This window comes from Cheilinus undulatus, linkage group 10 (genome assembly GCF_018320785.1).
Source record: "Cheilinus undulatus linkage group 10, ASM1832078v1, whole genome shotgun sequence".
Lineage (NCBI taxonomy): Eukaryota > Metazoa > Chordata > Actinopteri > Labriformes > Labridae > Cheilinus > Cheilinus undulatus.
This window is the reverse complement of record NC_054874.1, coordinates 9,912,888-9,919,102: the sequence shown is the minus strand read 5'-3', so window position 1 is coordinate 9,919,102 and position 6,215 is coordinate 9,912,888.

Here is a 6,215-nt window from a genome sequence, read left to right as displayed (position 1 = left end):
TTTTTTTTTTCACTTGTGAGAAAAAAGTCAGAATTCTGAGATTAAAGTCAGAATTCTGAGAAAAAAGTCAGGATTCTGAGATTAAAGTCAGAATTCTGAGAAAAAAAGTCAGAATTCTGACTTTATTCTTCAAATGAAAAAAAAAGTCTCAAATTTTTATTTTCAGAATTCTGAGATTAAAGTCAGAATTCTGACTTTAATCTCAGAATTCTGACTTTAATCTCAGAATTCTGACTTTTTTCTCAGAATTCTGACTTTAATCTCAGAATTCTGCCTTTTTTCTCACAAGTGAAAAAAAAAATTCGTCTCAATTTTTTTTTTCAGTGACCCTAATACTCTTCCGTAATACAGAGAACATTAATGGCAGGGTTTTTTTTTTTGCACAAATAATATGTTTTTTTTTTTTTTTACACCGTCTCCCAATTGTTCACATTTTCAGAACAAAGTCCTTATGTTTTAGGGAATGTGAGACATTTTTTTAAAGTGCAGTGACTCTGACAGACATATTACAGCCTCCGTGCGCTATACTGAGTCATTCAAGCCGTCTTCTTCAGCTTTTAAGTCTTTGCACATGCGCTGTTCAGAAAGCATGACCTGGCGAACAGCCTGCCATTGGTTTTCACAGCCCAATAGTAATGCATTTGGCTAACCGGCTAACTGCAGGAACGATCGAAAAATGGATTATAAACGGACAAAAAGACGTCCAGTATCGGACTTACTTGTGTGGATTTAATCTGTAAAGACCCTGGAAAGTCAGCCAAGATTGTTTGGCTCCCGAAGGCGTGAAAGGTGTCATGAGAACAGCTGGACGGTGAGACTTCAGAGGAAATAACAAGTAAGTGCTTAAGGCTCACAAGTTATTCAACTTAGTACACAGATGCCAAACTCAAGGCCCGGGGGCCAAATCCGGCCAGTGGAACAGTTAAATCCGGCCCACAAGATGATCTCATATTTCTGTTATAACTGGCCCATCAGTATGAGAGCTGCAGATTTCCTCAAGTATATAAATATAAACATATCCTTGATGATTTAAGATACCCTTATTAAGTCATAAAATATGAAAAAGTAAGGAGTAAAAATAATTAGATAAGAAGTCAGGAATGTGGGAAAAGAAATTAATTGTGTTTTAATTTCACATTTTCAATTTAGCATCTCACAATTAGGACCCAAACTTAGGATTTTGACTTTTAATTTCATACTTTGAGCATTTCAACAAATAATTTTGATTCCTCATATAATGTTTTAAGCTTTAAGATTCATAATTCTACATTTTAAGTCCTATTTTGACCTTTTTTACCAATTGTTTTGTATTTTACCTCATTTTTAACTCCAGACTTTGACTTCATAATCCCATAGTTTGACCTTTTCTCACAATTTAAAATTTTGAATCATAATTTGACTTTGAATTTTATGATTATAAATTTTACTTCATATTTTGACCTTTTAAACTCATAGTTTTGATTTTCTTTTGAACATATTTGCCATTAAAAAACATTATACTTCAATCTCAATTTCATTTTTTGACCTTTTTGAACTAATAAATTTACTTTCAGATTGTGAGCCTTTAAACTTATCTTTATAACTTTCTAAATGTCAAAATCATTTATCATCAGTTCTTAGTATTTTTTTTTTCCTATTTTATTACCAGTTAAACAAGGTTGACAGTTTATGGTTAAAAGGTGACCCTGTTAGGCCCTCGGGTTAGTCCTGAATCCAGAATCCAGCCACTGCTGAGATTGAGTTTGACACCCCTGACTTAGAATAACACGTGTTTTCTTGTTGTATAAGACAACACCGTCTTCAGAGTTAAAGAAAAAAAAAGCATGCGATATAAAACGAAACATAACTTTGACTCAATAACATGTAAGGTGATGAAAAAATGCGTTTTGTAAAGCCTGAAGATGTGACCTATAAACAACCCCCCAGGATGTCCATAGAGGGAGTTGTGTATCAGGCTATTTACCAAGGGTGTGCTGCTAAGAGTTAATCACAATTAATCTCAGGATTTCTATAACTAAGCTTAAGTAAGCACCCTTTTCATCACATACTAAAATTCACTGTTTTGCATAAAACTGTTTCTCATTTTTGATTTTCATACTGTCTTGAACTAAACATAATCAATTTTCAGTTTTGATACAGATCTGCTTAGATTGAAGATTTTGAACATGAACTTAACCAAGGAAAAAGTCACTTGTACTGAAAAGGAAATATGTGAACAGTAAAAAGTTATGTTTGACAACACGTGACTCCACTGAGCTGTCTGTGTGTTTTTAAAACTAAAATGAGACATTTAGGAGGATTGGTGGACTTATCTGAGACTGTGGCTGCAGGGAGACGCTGCAGTGGCTTACCGTGTTCGTTGAAAGCCAAAATAAAGCATGTGATTAATCCTGATTAAACCAAATAGCATAGATAACTGCAACTAATGGGATTAATCCTGACAGAATCCTGACAAATACATGTACTTAATAATGGAACCCCGCCAATTTGTGCCCATTCACTCTGTAGAGAATTTATGGGTCAGGCACCGATTTTGGAAAAGAAGGCTTGGCTTACAATGTCCATCACAGTTCACTCCACAGGTGCTAGCTTCTGAGCATTCTGTAATGCAAGAAGATGTTTCCAAGCTCACACTTGAGCTCCATAGGGTGGAAATAGATGAGAAAAACAACTACACAGATGATGCACATTGTTATCATTCTGTCTGTTTCACTGATTATGGGCCAATCAGAGTGATCAAATATATAACATAGTGGACACTGGAGAGTGAACACAGCGTATTAGCTGCTATCATGAACTTCTAGTGGAGCCACTTGGTGAATATAACTCATGGCAAGTTTGGGAGCAAAAGCTTATTTTCTGCTCTGACTTTTTTTGCTCTTCTTTTAATAAAGAAATGTTGTTCAGTTCTGCTGATCACCAAACCCGTCACCATTGTTTACCATGTTGCAGTACAGCTGAACCCCGCCCACAGACACTGCCTCTGTTTCCCTCAAATGACACTGGTTGGTCCGCCTGATCTCAGCCAGGCTTTGCTAGATGGATCTGCTTGACATACATGGAATCTGGCCCATCCATCTGCTTTGCAAGGTTAAGGAATCTAAAATCATGATTGAAACTCGATTTATCACCCAGCTCTAAAACTGCAGACAGCAGCAGGTGGAGGCATCTGCAGCCCTCTTATCACAGCAGCTCCTCTCAGAAACAGCAGGCAGCTCAGTGAGAAATAGCAGAGTTCAGGATTCAGGGAAAACATTGGTTTTGTTGTGATCTTATGTATTTTAAAGCATGTATTTAAGGGATCCTGTTGTCTTTTCTCTCTGTCCAAAAGACAAATGTGACACAAGGTTGCAGACACTCTGTTCTTGTACAGTTTATTCTCCAGCCAAGAGATCCCAGCCAAGTATGTAGACAGTATACAGCTGCATAGAGTTGTATGGATTAGCTTTTTCTTGTTCCACCCAGTACTTATAGCAAGGATTTTTATGGGATAACATCAGACTACAAAAGATGTAAAGTTGTTTTCATCAGCATGTTTTAAATCAGGTAAAGTGTTGATAGTGCATAGATAATCTGAAATTGACTGATAACTGGGCCTTTATTTTATAAAGGCCTTTTAATGCTTGGAGAGATCAAAAGGTCTCTTTTAGGTTAATTGATCACCCTAAATTGTCCGTAGGTGTGAGTGTGAGCGTGCCTGGTTGTCTGTCTCTATATGTCAGCCCTGCGATTGACTGGCAGCCAGTCCAGGGTGTACCCCGCCTCTTGCCCAATGACAGCTGGGATAGTGCATTGGGACAACACAAAAAATCCGAAGAAAAAATACAGAATTGACACAGTTTTACACAAAACTCAAAAAATGGGCCAGACAAAATTATTGGCACCCTTTTAAAACTGTGGGTAAATCATTTTATTTCAAGCATGTGATGCTAATTTAAACTCACTTGTGGCAGTAACAGGTGCTGGCAATATAAAAATCACAGCTGAAGCCAGTTAGAATAACTAAAAGTTGACTCAACCTTTGTGTTGTGTGCCTGTGAGTGTCACACCAAGCATGGAGAAGAGAAAGGGGAGCTGAGAACTGTCTGAGGACTTAAGAAGCAAAATTGTGGAAAATTATGAATAATCTCAAGGTTACAAGGCCATCTCCAGAGATCTTGAAAGTCCTTTGACCACTGTGCGTAATATAATCAAGAAGTTTATAACCCATGGAACTGTGGCTAATCTCCCTGGAGGTGGACGGAAGAGAAAAATTGACAAAAGAATGCAACGCAGGATAGTTGGAATGGTGGATAAACATCCTCAGTCAACTTCCACACAAATTCAGGCTGTCCTGCAGACTCAGGGTGCAAAAGTGTCAGCTCGGACCATACGTGGTCATCTGAATGAGATGAAGCGCTATGGCAGGAGACCGAGGAGAACCCCACTGCTGACAAAGAGACATAAAAAAGCCAGACTGGAGTTTGCAAAAATGTACCTGAGTAAAGCTCAATCCTTCTGGGAGAACATTTTTGGAAAGCAGGTCGTTCTACTGTTTACAGAAAATGGAATGAGGCCTACAAAGAAAAGAACACAGTACCTACAGTCAAACATGGTGGAGGTTCAAGGATGTTTTGGGGTTATTTTGCTGCCTCTGGCACTGGGTGCCTTGACTGTGTGCAAGGAATCATGAAATCTGGAGATTATCAAAAAATTTGGGCTGCAATGTAGGGCCTAGTGTCAGAAAGCCGGGTGTGAGAAGGTGTAAGAAGCTTGTTGATGGTTATAGAAAGCGATTGTTTTCGGTTATTTTTTTTCCAAGGGTGTGCAACCAAATATTAAGTTGAGGGTGCCAATGATTTTGTCTGGCCAATTTTTTTTTGTTTTGTGTAAATTTATGTCAATTTTGTCTTTTTTCTTAGGATTTTTTTTTGTGTTGTTCCAAAGCACATTAAGGAAATAAACATGTGTATACCAAAAACATTTGTAATTGAAACAATTGCTGAGAGAAATTGTGTATTTTCTGGAAAAATTCCAGGGGTGCCAATACGTTCGTCCATGACTGTATGTAGCTAACATTGTTTTGTTGGCTTAAGACTTAGCTACGCCAGCTATGTAGCTACATTACCTACCTAGCCTACATAGCTGTCTTTGAGCTGTCTTTGAGTGTTTTCATGGAGGACTTTTTCCTGTAATTAGACTGTTTAGTAAATATTTTGTAAATAGGTTCTTCTGGTCAGGTTTTTGACTTGATACAACCTTTACCTTTCTGTAAGTTTAATTTGCTTTTGTTAAGTTGTAGCATATATTTAGGTTCTGATGGAGACAATGGCTCACAGAAGTGTCTGCAAGAGTCTGAGGCTTGGGTCTGCAGCCAGACTGTCTTGGATTAAGTTAGTTGAAAAAGAATAAATGTTGTCACTAAAATTTAAGGCTGTATTTAATTGTAAAATTATAAAGGTTAAAAAGGCTTAAATGTGACCAAAGCTACAGAACATTTGAATCTGAAGTCTAATTTGAATAGCAGCTGAAGCAAATACTGAAGGAGCTGCTGTGAATCCCTTTTGGATGCTCCTCTTTACTCCACCTGTCGCTATCAGCAGTTTTTCATATTTAATCATTATTATGAGCATCACTGAATTATTAATTATTATTAATTATTAATATCAAGCTGGTGATTCTGTTGAGTGCTTTTGATGCTAATGATGATGATGATGCATTGTAATAGCTTTGAGGCCGAAATCTTTTATATTTTCAAAAATCCCATTAACTTGAGTGCCAAAAGCCACACCTGCTTCAGATTGCTTTTGTTTTTCTTGTTTATTTTGGTAACGTAATTGTTGATTTTAAAAGAAGCAGACAAATCAACGCATGTCGACTATTCTGAAGAGCATTTTATCCTGGTAACCTGTTCTGTTGAAGAGATAGAAACCATTCTCCAGCCGTTGCAGTAAAAGTGTTTTTCTTAAACCCACAGTGAGAATGCAGCCTCACTGTGTGTGTGTGTGTTGTGACGGGGTGCCTGTGCTCGACTTGTGGTGTGGCTCCCTCCCCCCCTGAGTAAACTAGCCCCAGCATCTGTTAGTCTTTTGCACTTAACTACCCCTTGCTATATCCAACCTGTACTTATCCCACGGTGCAGCGCCTCGCTCTGTCTCACACTGGGTCCCACTGTCCTTGGGAGGGGTAGTCTGCTGTGGATATGGACCCTCGCACACACGTACACCTCTTCACAA